We start from the raw sequence: 19,130 nt of genomic DNA, 5'->3' as shown, positions 1-19,130 counted from the left end.
AGTGGTGAAACAAGAAGCTCAACAACCCCAGCAACAACAACAGCAGCCTCAACAACAAGCCGCTCACGCCAGAACTTTCAACATCAACGCACGCCAGGCTCAAGCTGATAACAACGTGGTCAATGGTACGTTCCTTGTGAATGGTATATATGCATCATGTTTGTTTGATACTGGAGCCGATAACTGCTTTGTGTCATTTGAGTTTGAGAAACTTCTTAGACGTAAGCGCTCTTATCTTTCGTCACCCTTCGAAGTAGAAGTCGCTACCGGAAGAACCATTGCTGTCAATTCTGTGCTCCGTGATTGTACTCTCGAGCTCAACAATCATATATTCCCGATTAATCTCATTCCAATGCAGCTCGGAAGTTTCGATGTCATAGTAGGCATGGATTTTCTTCGTGAAAACCGTGCTGAAGTTGTGTGTTCCGATAAGATGATTCGTTTTGTGCTAGCTAGTGGTGATATTCTATGTGTTTATGGTGAAACTACTGCAAAAGATCTCAAGCTCATGTCCTGTCTTCAAGCTCGCAAATATCTCCGCAAGGAATATCGAGCCTTCTTGGCCAACATTGTTGTAGCAGAGACGGACAAGAAAAGGAAAGTTGAAGTCAAGGATGTTCCTGTTGTCCGAGAATTTCCTCAGGTGTTCCCTGATGATCTTCCTGGATTACCTCCAAGTCGTGGTATCGACTTTCGAATCGACCTTATTCCAGGAGCCAACCCAGTGGCCAAAGCTCCGTATCGACTCGCTCCATCTGAGATGCGAGAACTCTCAAACCAACTCCAAGAGTTACTTGAAAAAGGCTTCATTCGCCCGAGCACTTCTCCATGGGGCGCACCAGTCCTTTTCGTCAAAAAGAAGGACGGGTCGTTCCGAATGTGCATCGATTACCGGGAATTGAACAAGCTGACCATCAAGAACCGATACCCCTTACCAAGAATCGATGATCTGTTTGACCAACTACAAGGTGCTCAGTGTTTCTCCAAGATTGACCTACGTTCAGGCTACCATCAGTTGCGGATTCAAGAGGAAGACATACCCAAAACCGCTTTTCGAACCCGATACGGCCACTACGAATTTGTTGTCATGCCTTTTGGTTTGACCAACGCACCCGCGGTCTTTATGGATCTGATGAATCGCGTGTGTAAACCGTTCTTAGATCGTTTCGTCATTGTATTTATCGACGATGTCCTGATCTATTCCAGATCGAGGGCCGAACATGCGCAGCATTTGCGATTGGTTCTCGAGTTGCTTCAGGGAAACCAACTCTACGCCAAGTTCTCCAAGTGTGAGTTCTGGTTGGAGGAGGTTCAATTTCTGGGTCACATTGTGAATAGTCGGGGTATACACGTTGATCCTGCAAAGATTGAGGCAGTCAAGGGATGGGTTACGCTAAGGAATCCGTCAGAAGTTCGCTCTTTTCTCGGATTAGCCGGTTACTACCGGCGATTCATCGAAGGGTTCTCAAAGATTGCTGTACCACTTACCTCCCTTACTCATAAAGACAAGCCTTTTGTGTGGGGAACCGCGCAGGAGACTGCTTTCCAAACCCTCAAACACATGCTGTGCCATGCACCAGTTCTTACACTGCCGGACGGAAGCGATGACTTCGTTGTCTATTGTGATGCTTCAAACCTTGGACTTGGCTGTGTTCTCATGCAACGAGACAAGGTTATAGCTTACGCATCTCGACAGCTCAAAATCCACGAGAAGAACTATACAACCCATGACCTCGAGCTAGGCGCAGTTGTCTTTGCCTTAAAGTTTTGGCGACACTACCTGTATGGTACAAAGTGTACGATCTTCACCGATCACAAGAGCTTACAACATATCTTTAACCAGAGAGAACTCAATATGCGTCAACGCCGATGGGTAGAACTTCTCAACGATTACGACTGTGAGATCCGTTATCACCCAGGCAAGGCGAATGTAGTTGCAGACGCCCTCAGCAGAAAGAATTACGTGATAGGTGTTCGAAACATCCAGGCTCAGTATAACCTCGAAGCTCTCATCCGCGAAGCACAACACGCTTGCTTTAACGAGCGTACGTTGAAGAAAGAACGAATCTATCACGATGGAACTCAGCTCGTGAGCAAAGCCAACGGGATATTCTATTATCTGGACCGAATCTGGGTTCCGAGGAGGACAGATTTGCGAAAGATCATCATGAACGAAGCCCACAAATCCCGATATTCCATTCATCCCGGTGCGGACAAAATGTACCAGGACCTTCGCTACAAGTACTGGTGGCCTGGGATGAAAAGGGATATTGCTTTATATGTTGGTAGCTGTTTAACTTGTGCAAGAGTCAAGGCTGAACACCAAAGACCGTCAGGCTTACTCGAACAACCGCCGATACCCGTATGGAAGTGGGAAAGCATAGCTATGGATTTCATAACTAAGCTTCCGACCACGCCATCAGGTCACGACAGTATTTGGGTTATAGTCGACCGTCTAACCAAATCAGCCCACTTTCTGCCAATACGAGAAGACTATAAGGTGGCCAAGCTAGCCCAAATCTACACCGACGAGATCATTAAGAATCATGGTACGCCTCGAGACATCATTTCTGATCGCGACGCTCGGTTTACATCGAGATTGTGGGAAACTTTTCAAGCAGCTCTGGGTACGACGCTGAATTTGAGTACCGCATTCCACCCGCAAACCGACGGGCAGACTGAAAGAACGATTCGTACTATTGAAGACATGCTCCGTGCGTGTGTTATCGATTTTGGTGGTAGTTGGAGCAAACACCTACCGTTGGTCGAATTTTCGTACAATAATAGCTATCACTCCAGCATCGAAATGGCACCTTTCGAAGCCTTGTATGGTAGGAGATGTCGCTCGCCTATTGTATGGCACGAGGTCGGTCATTCACAATTGACTGGGCCCGAGATTCTGCAAGAAACGACTGACAAGATCCACCAGATAAGGGAAAATTTGGCAAAGGCCCGGGACAGACAAAAGATGTACGCCGATAAACGACGCAAGCCCCGCGAATTTGCAGTTGGCGACTACGTGCTCCTAAAGGTATCCCCTTGGAAGGGAGTAGTCCGATTCGGCAAAAGAGGGAAACTTGCGCCTCGATTTGTTGGACCTTTTAAGATTCTGGAAAGGATCGGTAAAGTTGCCTACAAACTCGAATTACCGGAGGAACTCAGCAATGTCCACCCGACTTTCCATATTTCAAACCTTCGAAAATGCGTAGCCGACCACGACGCAATAATACCACTCGACGATCTTCAGGTCAATGAGACGCTACACTTCGTGGAAAAGCCTGTCGAAATCATGGACCGACAGACCAAGCAACTCAGACGCTCTCGCATTCCTATTGTAAAAGTACGATGGGAAGGCAAACGAGGCGCGGAGTTCACTTGGGAACTCGAAAGTGACATGAAGGCCAAGTACCCGCAGTTGTTCAGATAGATCTGAAGCATCAAATTGGTAAAATCACACGGCGATGTACGGTTCTCGGCCTAATTTCGGGACGAAATTCCCTAAAGGAGGGGAGACTGTAACACCCCGTGTTTTCCCAAAAGTCAAAGTCAAGAGTTGACTGTTATTGGAATTAAAGATCAATAAAGATTAATTTCATTTTAGTTTCATTTTGATTTTCATATTATTTGGAGTAAGTGTTGTATAATCAAACTAATCGACCAATAATCGAACTGTGAATCAACGACCGACTGTGAATGATAGGAAGTAACAATGCAATAAAGCTAGTCAATCAATAATCAAGCTAATCAAATCAATCATCAAACTCAAGTGTGGGGATTTTAGTACTTTTATACGTGTGTGTGTGCCTTATGTGTTACTTGTGCATGTTTATTTTTTTATGTTAAAGTGTGTGGTGAATCAATCAAAATCAATCAAGACTCAAAGGTGAATCAAACTCAATGGATATCGAACCCGAAATGGTTGTAAGGATGCTTGTATGTTAGATATAGTAGTTGGGACTAAAAGTAATTTGATTAGGAATTCTATCATTCTCAAATCATCGTTCATCGAAGTCGAAATATCAAAAATCGTCGCGAAACACTCAAAACCAGGCAAGCCGATCGAACAGGGCAACCTGATCGAACAGGCTAGCCGATCGAACAGGGCAACCTGATCGAACAGGCTAGCCGATCGAACAGGCTGTTCGATCGGGCAGCTGCTCGATCAGGGATGCTGTTCGATCAGCTGACCCTTTCCTCTTTTGGAAGCCTATAAATAGGGCTGTCCTTGTCAAACTTTCCACTTTTGGAAAAGCTCTGACCGACCAGCCTCTTCTTCTCACTAAATCTCAGATTTCTCTCAAACCGGTAAGTATTTTGCTCTAATCCTTGTACGTTTTTGTTCATCAATCGATTCTACATCTTTCTATCTTTCAAAACTTGGATTTCATCCATGAAATCACCAAGATCTAGGTGTTCTTGGGTGATGTCATCATGTGTTCTTCAAGAACACTAAGTTTTGGCATCATTCCACCATGAATAACTTAGATCTAACCGATTTCCACATAAATAACCTAAAATCTTCCAAAGATCTTAACATTTCACGGTGGAAAAGGATTGGAAGATGGGTTTTCATCTATCTTTCAACTCTTTTACACTCAAAAAGGTGAAAACGAGACTTGAACCGATTTACAAACCATTCTAAACAAACACATGGTTCAAGATTCGGGTTTTACCGAGAGATATACCGATTTCGGGTAGAACGTTAAACTTAAGTTCCAAACCGCCTCTGGCCGAGCTTGGGTGATTCCTGCTCGAGTCAGTAGACTAAGTAGGGACTTCAGCTTTGTGGTTCAACTCGTAGTCAAAATATCTCTAAAACATCAACAATTAACGGGAATAACCAAGTGTTAAGTGATAGGTTAACCGAATCGAGTAGCTGGCCGAACGGCTAGGCTGTTCGATCGAACAGCCCAACCGAACGACTATGCCAGCCGATCGACTAGGCTAACCGATCGACTAGCACTTAGTCCCACAAACTCATGAAGTGTAATATTGACAGAGTTCTATTCGATCGATCGAGCCACTCGATTGTGATCATTACTACTCGAATCATGAGATACTACACTTCAAAACACTTAGACTTTTCGAAACATTGGAATGTCACCCGATCGAGCATGCCAACCGATCGAGTGACATATTTGAAAACAATGAAGTGCTAGCCGATCGGTTGGGCTAACCGATCGAACAGCTGTTCGATTGGCCAACTTGAAAGGTAGTACAAACCATCATACACAAACACATCCTTCACATCAAAGGAAGAAACAATCCACTTGAAGGAACCAGCCGATCGAGCCAGCCGGCCGATCGAATGGATGTTCGAACGGACTTCCAAACCAATCGAACAGCCCACTCGATCGAACTGCTGTCCGATCGAATGGCCTACTCGATCCAAGTACATTGTTTACTTTTTCCGCGTTACTCATCGTTGTGTTATCGAACTATTCAGGCTAACCTATTCTCAGTGCTCCTTTCAATCCACAACCAACCACTGTGAGTATACTCGATCCCTTTTTGCTTTCAGCACTTTTGGGTGTTACATACGTAATCTATCAAATTCACAAACAACACAAACTATTTGAACGCTAACCTACTTGCATGTATTACTTGTCTAAATGATTGCTGTTTATTATGTTTACACGTGGAGTGCTATCTACCTGCTTTAGCAACATAGTACTATAGTTTGGACTCAGCACCCGTTCACACGGGGGTTGCTAAGGACAATTACTTGCATGGATTACGGTGGTAATCATGTATTGCGAACTGTCTCGGACAGTCAACTTGAAGTCATTGGTATCGATGGTCCCATGTTGATAATTTACATGCATCGTTTGCCCTTGTGTACGTGCTTGGTTATGCGTAAACTTTTCGAACTTTATATGCTATATCAAACTTGTGTACTCACCTTTACATTATATGTATTGACTTTTATTTTAACGTATGTGACAGGTGTTTAAGCTACTAGCGTGCTAGGGAAGCGAGGCAATAATAAGCTTCTAGGAGCCTGTGACCTTAGGACAGTGTCCACATACCTGCTCCAGGGTCATAATTATCTGTAGATCTTGTACTGGCACCTGTAGTCAGTAAGATCTACAGTTAGCCGTCTAGAAGTCTTAAGACAATATTTAATTCGGTCTGTAATAATTAAGAATTTGAGTTGTCGGAACAGTTCCCATATTGTTTAGTTGATTTCTATGATAACTTGTTATTATTTGGGACACGGTATGGGACGTGTTATATAACTGAATTGTATGATAGTTGTTGTGGAAACTTCTGAACAATCTGTTTCGCTCAGTGCCGCGCCCCGATGATTCCGCCATCGGTTGGGGTGTGACAGAACTAGTTTGGGACAGTTGGGCTTGATGTGACCTTTTTCTCCACAGTTGAAGCACATCCCATTATTAGGTTTCCTCCTGCAATCTTCTTCCTTGTGTCCTGGTGCCTTGCAGAAATTGCAGTAAGTGGAGCATTTTCCCGAATGCTTCTTCTTACAAGCCTTGCAGTACGGTGCAGAGGTAGAACCTACGTTCCTACGATTGGAATTTCCATAACGAAATTCCTGGGTAAGCCTTTGAGCTAGGTTTCTTCTCTGGTCTTCTTCTCGAGTACGCACTAATTCATCTATCAAGGTATTTGCTAGTTCTACAGCTTCTTCTATGGTTTGAGGTCTAGTTGCCTTGACTACATGCCTAATCTACCCAATTAATCCCCAGATGTAATGGGAGATTAATACTGGTTCAGGTGATGCAAGGGTTGGCACGATTCTGGCATATTCAAAGAATGTAGTAGTGTACCCTTTGCTATCTACTCCAGTCATTCTAAGGTTTAGGAATTTATTTGCTATCTGTTCCTTTTCATTGGGAGGGCAGAATTTCCTTTCCACCATGTTTTTAAGTTCCTCTCATTCCATATTGTAAACCATATCACTTCCCCTAGACTGGAGGATAGTGTTCCACCATTCTAATGCTGAGTTCTTAAACAGATTGGAAGCAAACGTTATCTTGTCCTCTTCCGCACATTTGCTTATTTTTAAAACAGCATCAGTCTTTTCTATCTAGCGTAGAGCTGCAATGGGTCCTTCATTGCCCGAGAATTCTATTGGTTTGCAGGACCAGAATTCTTTGTAAGAACAACCATAAGGCATGGTTCTTCTTCTTTTGGGAATGGGCGCTTGAAGTACGGGTCCATCGTTTACGCTGTGTTCAGGTTCAGTTGGTCGCTTACTGCTATGTTTACTTTTATTAATCCGCTTCCTTAACCATTTGGATAATAAATAGCATTGCGTCTATAATTCCTTGTGCCACAATGTGTTGGATGGCGCTATATCCACTTGGTTTCCATTGTTATTATTATTCGGATTCTTGTTATTCAGATTATCGTTATTCAGGTGGTTATGATTCTGGTTTTCCTGGTTCACTTCGTTGTCCATCTGAATTTTAAACATTTACCACGCATTAATATCACAAAATAATATTTGATATAGCCAATCACATGACACACGTTTTGTTCAAAAGCGTCGATCATTGTGACTTACTCTATTTTTATATAATATGCATCTAGTACAAGCCAGAACTAAAAATTAAAATTACAATACAACGGAAATAAAAATTACACTACTAGTAGTAGGCATCCGTAGTTTTTTTTCATACACACATATATATTATTATATTATATTATTATTATTATTATCACCATCTCTACCATCACATTCACGGATATGGATTCATCCAGAAATCCATATTGCGCTCGTCGTACTTCCAGACGAGTCGCTCTCCCACCTGTCTCATTCTCTCACTACTTTCTAAGATTTCCTCACCAAATATCCTGAGTTCTTGTACATTTTCTGCACTCATTGGGGGTGCTGGTTTTAGGACTGGGTTTGGAATCTGGGGTGCGGGTTCCTGGTACGGGTATGGGGGTGTGGGTGCCTGGTATGGGTAAGGATTCTCTAAAATTTCCCTAATGAATACAACGTTATCGTAATAGGGATCTAGAGGGTCCAACCCTGGGTATGCTCCTAGATTCGGCATGGGCATGTTTTCTTGTATGGGGTAACTTTGCACATAGTCCCTATTGTCATCCCACCACGGGTCATAATCTGGGTCTAAGGGATTAGGTGCTGGTATCCTAGGTATCTCCTCCGGGTTAAAGTCATGCATTTCTACTTGATTTTCAGGATTATTTTCTACTTCCATGGGCTGTAATGGTTGGGGTGCTATCAGTTGTTCCAGGTTAGGGTCGGCTGCTGGGGTTGCTAAAATGTGAAAGTTGGCTAAACTCCTATTAAGCATGTCTTGGGTGTGGGCATCGGTTTCCCTTTTAGCTGCTGCTAGCACTCGTTGTTCTTGCAACTTTTTCATTCGTTTCCTACGCTCATGTGCTCCCCGACTGAACCATCCTCTCTTTTTTTGAGGGAATGGTTCTTCAGACTGAGCCTTAAATACGAATATTCCTTCTTCATTATCAGCAGAATACCCTGACAGGGCAGGCTGAGAAGAGGCGCCTTCGCTTCTAGCGAACCAGACAACTGACGATACGCGTCGGATGGTCCTTGGTCGCTCATACTGTAAACTAACAAATTTTCAGATAACACATAACAATAAAATACAATTATGCACGTAGTTTCCGTAATTTATTTCCTAACACTTTGAATTTTGGTGTCAGCAGAACACTTCTGTGGCTGAATCAGTGGCTTAGCTCTGATACCACCTTCTGTTGCAACCCCCATCCCCTAACTGTCCCGGGAACGGGCGGCCGCGGCCAGTTTCGGTGGTATCCGGTGTTTGTCAGTTTTAGCAGCGGAATTAACATCAGGACTGTAGTTAGGAAATATTTTATCAGAGTAAAATACCACGCTTTTATAATATTAAACAAATGGGAAAAATCCCAAGTTTAAATATACACGTGTCCATAGGGATAAACCCTATTTTATTTAATAAAACATCTATTTATTTTAGGTAACTTTATTGCCACTTTTCCAAGCCTTCAGTGCTGTCCAGCTGACTTCTATTTGGCTTTCATATTTTGTTACCTGAAACGCGTTTAAAAATATTTTGTCAGTGGGAAATACTGGTGAGTGAATCCCAGTTCAATCAAGTTTAAGTAAAAACCATTGTACAGTATTGAGGGCGTTCACGCAATTACATTTGTTTCCAAGTCATATCAATTACCACCCACGGTACTGTCAACCCGACATGTGGTCATGTTACTCATCACAAGGTAGTAACAAATTTTGTATGCAAAACCCCAACATACCGACGATAATTGTATCCTTACAAATACTTAATAATTGTTTAATATATAATTAATCGTGTGAGGTTTTGTAAAAATAATTTGCAAAAAGGAGATTACTCACATTGTTGTTTTAGGTTTTCTATAAGGGTTTCCTGGTGACAATCTATAAATACACAAATGCACACGCGTTAGTATAATAACTCATTTTAACATCAGTAATACCCTCCCCGAGACAGCATTCCAACGACTACGTCGGGCAGAACTACGACAGCCGTTACGGAACCCTAGATCAATCGGGCAGAGTATCTAATACGTATCCAGGGGTTATGATACTTACAACGGAGCAGAACTTCGTTATTTAGGGGGATATTATACCTGAGTATAATGTATGCTACGTGAAAATTGAGAGAAAGAAAAGATCGTGAGCGAGTTTTGAATGAAGGCCCGAGCTCCAAATTTATAGGGTTGTTCTGACGTGCCGTTGCGCCCCGCAACGAGATCAGGGGCAGGGCGTCGCGCCCCGCGACGTAGGAGTTGTAGGCCCTAGCTTCGATGTGTCACCGGTCTAGCTTCGCCACGTGTCAACACGTGGCGGCTTCTAGAGAGTGCCTCGTAGCCAGGCCTTGGCGGCCCGCGACGAAAATGACCAAGGGGCGACGCGCCCCGCGACAGCTTAAAAATTTTTGTTTTTATTTAATTTTTAATGTTTTAACGCATTTTGTGCTTGGATTTCGCATACGGGTTATATTTTAGGACATATTAGGGCTTTTAAAATATATTAGGGGTGTCGAAATAATTAGGAGGGTTGTTATAATTTTACATAAGATATTTTTAAATAAAATAAATTATTTGTCACAAAAACCAAACTTTGTGTTAATATTTTATTTATTTTTATTTTTCGTTATTAAAAAATATATTAGTTTTGTTACATGGTAAAAAATATCAAATTGTCGAAATTGGTACCCACATTTTATCACTCAAATGGCTACTGATTGCTTCTTGAATAACGTATCCATCGCATATCAATTATATCTGTTAATTAGTTAAATTTATCCAATCCGTACAATACATTGGTTTTTCAAAAAATATAATTTTTTATCATTTAGTATACAAAATTACATTTTTATTCTACCCATGTAATACATATAGTTTTTAAAAATATAATTTTTTTTAATTATTTGTATATAAAATTACATTTATACAACTTGTATAATACACTTGGTTCTTAAAATTATATTTTTTATTATTTAATATATAAAATTATATTTATTAAATCTGTGTAATAAACGAGGTTTTTAAAAATATATTATTTTATTATTTACGATATACAATTATATTTATTAAACACGTATAATATACGGAGTTCTAATTATCTATATATATTAATACACAACATTACTAGGATAGGTGGCTTTTTGTCTTTTGTAGTTTTGTTTTTTATGGGTTTTTTTTTTCATAGTAAGTTTTCTGATTTTTTATTTTTTAACAAAACATTGGTATATAATTTTGTCAAAAAATTAAATGAGTTTTTTTATTAATATTTGTTTTACGCTACGTTTTCCTTTCCTTTTGATAATAGCATACCGTTGCGAGCCGAACAGAATAACATCGGTATCGGTACCCCTATTCATTTATTTGTTTTTTATTTAATTTTACATCTAAATAAACTCGAATAGAATCTTGGCGCATTAGGATTGTGAGTTGTTTTTAAAAAAGGCCTTTGGCCTAGTAGTATTAAGGTGTAGGATAAGACTATGTGTTTTCAAATAATGATGGTTCAGATTCTTGACCCGCTTATAACATGATTAAACCTGTTTGATAAAAAGGACACCATACTAATTTTATATATATTAAAATAATTAAAATTAGGAGGCTGATCATCACTTCTGCTTCTTGGTACATAAAACATATAAGTGTCTTATTCACATGTGATATAAAACAGTTCAACGGGCTGTCTTACCTGTTTAAAACAATTAGACATGTTTTGTCGGCCCTAGGTTCAATCCATGTTTTGGATAAAAATATGTAGTTTAGTTCTAAAATCAGAGAACGTCTGAGTTGCAATTCTAAAAAAATTTTAACTAAACCAAATTTGCTATGAGAATTGAAATTTGAAAAATTAGAATCTGGTGAAGGTACTTTATTTTGTAACACATTTATGTCGTAAAACAAACATAAACGGATTAGAATGTCATTCGTTGTCACCAGTCCCTGTCATCCACCGTACCGTCATTGTCACACCGTTGTCTTTACAACAGTCGCATCACACCGCTGTCACCACCACTTATACGGAAAAGCTAATAAGCAAAGAATGATTGGTTGAAACAAAACAAGTACTTTTCATGACGTATCAAACAATTAAGTACGTTGTTAAACGTAAAACATTCATCGCATCTTAACAAGTTGATTCATTCATAACATCTTTCTAAATTCTATGATCAAGATTGAATCACATCCTATTATCCTAACATTACAATTTGCATCAAGATTTTGTAGAGAAGATCTACAATTTCAACTTTAAACTTAAAAGTAACCATAACCTTCATATTGGAGTTGTGACAATAAAGTTAGGGATAAAACAAAACTTATTATATTATTTGTTTTTCATAAACTCCAAACATCAAACCCTCATCATGTCAGAAGAGTAAACTCAACTTTCGTCGTCTTCTTCATCACTCATCACAGATCAATCTCACAGATCATGAACACAAGTAAACTCGAACAACTCGAACCGGATCCCTTTCACCAGATCGCCGATCCTCCACCGTTGATTCCAATCCACCATGACCACCACCAGCAACCTCCGCCGGACTTCTCCCTCCCTCCGATGCCGGAATTCGTGTCACACCCCGATTTCCACGTGTATCACCGGTGGGCCCGGTGGGGGATTACCGTGACGATGTTGGCAACAATATAGTCAAACCACACAATTATATAAATGCACAGCGGAAGCTTCAAAGATAAATATATACTTCAACCTCTGATTGTAATATCAAATGTATTACAGAAGTTGCATGTATCCACATCGGATCAAAATAAAGATAAAATATTGTTCATTCAGATACGGCATCGAGTTTGCGAGACTATTCGTGATGCCTAGGAAGCTATTACCAGCCCATTTCGTATAGTACCTGCACTTAATCTTTTGGGGAAAAATACGTCAGTTTACACTGGTAAATACATTCAACTGACACATTTAAAAATGTTTATTAAAATTGATTTGAATGCACAAGGCACAAACTCTTTTATAACTTGGGAAAATTATTAAAATCTTGTGAACGTTTTACATGTTCTTTTATGCGTTCAGTAGCCCGGGTCGTGCCGGGTTAAAGATTTATAGACACACCACATTGCGTAAAACCGTAGTATAAAAACCAACGCCTACGTCTTTTAATTTAATGTCGACAATGTATACCGGGTGTACGCCTACACCGGGATGTCGATGGTCGTGGCCATTTCGTAAAATGATGCCAAGGATATCCGGGACAACGGTCATTAAACCCCCCAAAGGCTTTTAAGAAACAAAACTGTTTAAATGAGCCGATCATATTATTTAATTAACCACCTAAGCGATGGAAAAATATAATGCTCAATCAAGCGGTATTAACATACCGTAACCCAAGCCCGTATAGGGGAAATAAGTTAAAGTATTTACCTTTGCAAGTATTATCCCTTAGTTTGATTAAATCACCGATAGCTTTTACTGGGCTCCTAATCTGGAACGAAGGTTTTAATTAACCTCTTAGAATCCTAACGGGTCTTTATATTGGCCGTAGCCTAGACCGGTTGGTTCCGGAATATAAATATGGTTTAATCGCGCGAAAAGGCGAAAACCGAGAATGAAATGTGATTCTGCCCCAAACAAGTTCAGAGACTTGTTTTATATGGGTTCAAGGTTCACACTCTGGATTTTGGGGTCCAAATAATATAATTTGACCCGTATCGGCTAATTTATGAAAACTAGTTTCATAAGCCGAACCGTGCGCGCAATAGGCGAAACGGTTAACCATGAGAGTCTTACGCTTATTTCCTAAGTCAATATGCCTTAAAGAGGTTGTGGTATCAGTAGGATACTTTCCGTGATGCCCGTAACGAGTTTAAGTTAATATTATGCCCCGTAGGGGCTTTTCGGTCGTTTTAAAGACTTTTAAAGGGCTTTTCGAGTTCTACAGGAAATCTGAGTTTCCCGAACAGTTTATAAAGTCTAAAATACTTTATTTATTATTTAAAATCAGTAGCAACTGGAATCGGGTCAAAAGATTTTGTAGAACTCACGTTTTGGTCGAAAAGGGCATATTCGGTATTTACCGAACCGTAGCCATAACCGCAGGTTATGAGCAAGGTAAAAATTATTAAAAATCTTTAAAATTCCAAAAATATTATTTTATAACAGTGGGTAAAAGTTTTGGTGACGAAATCTTGGTTTAGATAGGCGTTATGCTAATTGCGCCGTTTATTACAAAAGTTTTCTTTAATTGCGCTATTTAGCATAACTCTTATTCTAGACCTCGGATTGGCGTGAAACTTTAAGGACATGCTTATAATTTAGTAAGCAAGGTTAGGGTCCGTTCACGTGTCCGAAATACTCGTTTTATTTTTAAAAGGCCGTTACGGTCAACTCTTAGGCGATTAACGGAAATGCGTAAAAGACTCGGACAAATCATGAACCGATCACAGAGGTCTATACCATCATGTAACCTGGTCCTAAGAGAGTCCTAAGGCATATCTATACCTCACTAAAACGGGTCAGAACTGAAGTCAAAGCAAAAGTCAAACTTTTGCGACATTCGGCTCCGAACCGGGTCAATATAGCAAATGGTCGATTCAAACGAGCGCAAACGAGTTTTTATACTTAATATCATGTTTTATGAGTGTCTAAACAGGTTTCATAGCATATATATTACAGATTATGTATAAAACGGCAAAATAGCTTTCTGTTGACTTTTTAAGTACACGTTTGACTCGACATTTGACATAGTTAGAGTGGTGATCAGAGGGAACCCTTTTAGAGGGTTATTACCCACATAAATTCCAACTCATAACTACCTTTGATTCGTCATAAGACAGAACCATCACGGATTTATTTTAAAGTCAAACCGTATTTACGACGGTTTGGTTTCTAGTGATTTACTAAGCATAAATTGAACTACAAAGGAACTAAGCAACTTACAGAAGTAAAGACTTGATTATAGAGCAGAGAAGAAGACTTGAAAGCTTTTGGAATGATCAGATGAGAGTGTTTGAGTTGTGATGAATGTTGTGAGCATAAGGTGCTTATTTATAGTCAAGGACAAGCCTTTAGATCATTACAACTCATGCTATGGATGAATGTGGATCAGTGGCATGTGTCCTAGAGGGTTATGGGTCGAGTAGGGGGCAACCATACCTCTGAAAAACCCATAAATTCATGTCTTGGCTCTTAAATCAGCCAACAGCCAAAAATCTGTCGCTGGGCGCTGCTTACGGACCGTATGGCTTCGGCCTTGCGGTCCGTAAGCCATAGGCGGATCTCAGCAATCATTCCCCCTCCTTACGGTCCGTAAGGCATACCCTTTACGGTCCGTAAGGGGTTAAAATTAAATCTTTTTCAAATCTTTTTGTAATGATTAAAAATCTTGGTAATTAATTACCTCGCCTTTCGGGTTTGAAGGGGTAACTTTGCGATAAGGCCCTTGATTAATTACGATTAGGGACCTCGCGTTATTTACCCGTGTCATTAAGCCCCTGGTTAATTTATTTATTATTCAGAAGGCCTTAATTTATATTATTGACGCTTTTAACCCTTCTCCTACGAATTCGATCGTAACTTTCCTGTTTCATAACGAAACTTCGCGAAATTTATATATTATATTTTAGTGAGTGTATAACACTGTTACAAAGCTTTGGGAACGTTAAAGGGTCACTCAGAGGTATAATTAAACATGTTGCCACAGTTAACCCCTGTAGCTTGTAATCTCTCACTTTCTTTCGTGTTTCGCTTCCGTACGATCCATGATTTATTCGTTTGAAGGTACAAGCATTATTTTAGGGTTATTATACAGTATATTTACCCTTGTTGGCATTTATAACCCTCGAATTTACATACTTTCAAGGTTTGTCAAAATTAGTCCTTTATTTAATATAAATGCCACGTGTAATCAAATGACACGTGTTAACACATCATTGGACACAAAATTTCGAGGTGTTACAATTCGACTTCTTCCGTGACGAATACGACGACGAAGATGACGTCAGCCACACCTCATCGGACAACGACACTATTCCGTCAGGTAAACCAAAAACAATTACAATTACAAATACAAATACAAACCCTAGGTTTCAGTGTATAGATCCAGAGCCTCATATATCGTCTTAGTTTTACACATTTAACACTGCGGCTCATGCTTTGATGATCCGTTGTATTGTCGAAAACCGCCTTGCAACTCCTGATGAAATTAGTGAGGCGACACCGGTTTCGGTGCTCGCTAGCTGGCGGTCGGTGTGGAAGGATCGTAACGAGGATACTGCGTATGTAACGACGTGGAAACGGATTCAGGATAAGTTAACGGTTCACGTAGGCGAAAACGGTGAAGAGTTTTTGTGTTTTAAGATTAAGAACAATTCGAGTAATCAATTTGTTTCGTGTAGTAGTCAGTGGCAGGATATAGTTATGAGTTTTCATAGCGGTGATGATGATTCGAAGCATTTAGGGTTAAAGGAGACAATAGAGAGGATTAAGCAGGTGTGGACTGTAGGTGCTAAGTTTTACGGTATTCCGGAGTCGTATATTAGGGTTTGTGTAGCTGCGTGTCCGGTTTGTTCGGATTTGGATGCGTGTGGGGGAGGAAGGTCTAAACGGCGTAGGTTTGAGTATACGGAGTCGTTTGATGTGCCTGCGAAAGAAGTGCCGAATAAGTTGCAGCAATTGGCTGCTAAACATAAGGTTGTGTTGTGTATAAGGCAGAAGTATATTAGGTATAAGCCATTTATGGAGGAGGTTAAGGATTATGCTTGTCATCGAGCAGGGGAGCCTGCGTCGTCGTCAAAGAAATCGAGGAGTTTTAAGAGAGAGCCGTATGCTTCGAAGAGATGTGGATGTGGATTTAGGATACGAGCGATTGTGCCGATTTTGAATTATAACGAGAAGGATAAAACTTTTGTTTATCAAGAAGAGGGGATGGCTGTGTTTAAGTTGTACGCAGTGCATACAGGACATCAACCGGGGCCATTGGATGGTAACGCGAGGATAATGCATAGAGTTCTCGGGCATAAAGGAGGGTTGTTAATGGAACAGGATATGGTTTACGGGGTAACTGATGAAGCAGAGAATGAGTGTTTTGCGTTTATAGAGAAGGATGATATGCGTTGTTCTGTCTTGCAACAAGTTAAGGAGTTGAAAAATGAAGTTCGGCTGCTTGAAGGGAAACTGACAAAAATCCCATCCGAGTTACTCGGTTCAGTGTCTCGGGAATTGTTCGATCTATTGAATAAGGTTAGAAGCGTTGGGGCATACGAGTCAAATTCAGAAGGGTTGCTTTCTGAGAAGCTGCAGCCTGATGACGTATTGGTGGGAGAGAACGATATAGCTGAGTGGAGTCATCATCAAATGATTTACGGTGATGACAAGGATACAAATTTAATTGAAGATGACGACGACAGTTTTGGCCAAACGCTTGGGGACGTTGCTTCTTGGGATCAGATCAGGGCAAATCTAAGGAATGAAAAGGATCTCTTGGGTTACGCTTGTAAAGCCGAAAACTGGCTGAAATGCGGTGGTATTGATGCAAAAACGATACTCAATGACGAGAACTCGAAACTAATAAAACCTGTGAGGGATGATGAAACTATGGAGACAGATAGTCTTGTTGGTTTGCAAGTTGATAGCTTCTACCCTGAGAATCCGAAATGGTATGAATCTCCGTGTGGTTTGGACTGTCACACCCCAACCGATGGCGGAATCATCGGGGCGCGGCACTGAGCGAAACAGATTGTTTAGAAGTTTCCACAACAACTAACATACAATTCAGTTATATAACACGTCCCATACCGTGTCCCAAATAATAACAAGTTATCATAGAAATCAACTAAACAATATGGGAACTGTCCCGACAACTCAATTCTTAATTATTACAGACCGAATTAAAATATTGTCTTAAGACTTCTAGACGGCTAACTGTAGATCTTACTGACTACAGGTGCCAGTACAAGATCTACAGATAATTATGGCCCTGGAGCAGGTATGTGGACACTGTCCTAAGGTCACAGGCTCCTAGAAGCTTATTATTGCCTCGCTTCCCTAGCACGCTAGTAGCTTAAACACCTGTCACATACGTTAAAATAAAAGTCAATACATATAATGTAAAGGTGAGTACACAAGTTTGATATAGCATATAAAGTTCGAAAAGTTTACGCATAACCAAGCACGTACACAAGGGCAAACGATGCATGTAAATTATCAACATGGGACCATCGATACCAACGACTTCGAGTTGACTGTCCGAGACAGTTCGCAATACATGATTACCACTGTAATCCATGCAAGTAATTGTCCTTAGCAACCCCCGTGTGAACGGGTGCTGAGTCCAAACTATAGTACTACGTTGCTAAAGTAGGCAGATAGCACTCCACGTGTAAACATAATAAACAGCAATCATTTAGTCAAGTAATACATGCAAGTAGGTTAGCGTTCCAATAGTTTGTGTCGTTGTGAATTTGATAGATTACGTATGTAACACCCAAAAGTGCTGAAAGCAAAAAGGGATCGAGTATACTCACAGTGGTTGGTTGTGGATTGAAAGGAGCACAGAGAATAGGTTAGCCTGAATAGTTCGATAACACAACGATGAGTAACGCGGAAAAAAGTAAACAATGTACTTGGATCGAGTAGGCCATTCGATCGGACGGCAGTTCGATCGAGTGGGCTGTTCGATTGGTTTGAAAGTCCGTTCGAACATCCATTCGATCGGCCGGCTGGCTCGATCGGCTGGTTCCTTCAAGTGGATTGTTTCTTCCTTGGATGAGAAAGATGTGTTTGTGTATGATGGTTTGAACTTTTGAAGTTCTTGCAGCATTACCTTTCAAGTTGGCCGATCGAACGGGCTGTTCGATCGGTTAGCCCAACCGATCGGTTAGCAGCTGAGGGTTGGCAAAGTGTCACTCGATCGGGTGGCATGCTCGATCGGGTGACATTCCAATGTTTCGAAAAGGTTAAGTGTTGAAGTATAGTATCTCATGATTCGAGCAGTAATGTTCAATCGAGTGGCGTAGTCGATCGAACAGTACCTCGTCAATACTACACTTTTGTGAGTTGGTGGGTCCAGGTGCTAGTCGATCGGTTAGCCTAGCCGATCGGCTGGCGTAGTCGTTCGGTTGGGCTGTTCGATCGAACAGCCTAGCCGTTCGGCCAGCTTCTCGATTCGGTTAATCTATCACTTAACACTTGGTTATTCCCGTTAATTGTTGATGTTTTAGAGATATTTTGACTACGAGTTGAACCACAAAGCTGAAGTCCCTACTTAGTCTACTGACTCGAGCAGGAATCACCCAAGCTCGGTCAGAGACGGTTTGGAACCTAAGTTTAACGTTTAACCCGAAATCGGTATATCTCTCGGTAGAACCCGAGTCTTGAACCATGTGTTTGTTTAGATTGATTTATAAATCGGTTCAAGTCTCGTTTTCACCGTTTTGAGTGTAAAAGAGTTGAAAGATAGATGAAAACCCATCTTCCAATCCTTTTCCACCGTGAAATGTTAAGATCTTTGGTAGATTTTAGGTTATTTATGTGGAAATCGGTTAGATCTAAGCTATTCATGGTGGAATGATGTCAAAACTTAGTGTTCTTGAAGAACACCATGATGACATCATCCAAGAACACCTAGATCTTGGTGATTTCGCGGTTGAAATCCAAGTTTTGAAAGATA

General features: G+C 40.7%; 1 pseudogene; it reads left to right on the top strand.

Moving 5' to 3' along the window:
• LOC110944406 overlaps positions 1–19,130 on the top strand; it is a 47,393-nt pseudogene that overhangs the window by 18,472 nt on the left and 9,791 nt on the right.

This window comes from Helianthus annuus, chromosome 6 (assembly GCF_002127325.2).
Source record: "Helianthus annuus cultivar XRQ/B chromosome 6, HanXRQr2.0-SUNRISE, whole genome shotgun sequence".
NCBI lineage: Eukaryota > Viridiplantae > Streptophyta > Magnoliopsida > Asterales > Asteraceae > Helianthus > Helianthus annuus.
Note: the sequence above shows the minus strand (reverse complement) of the source record. Positions and strands in the feature narration are given on the sequence as shown.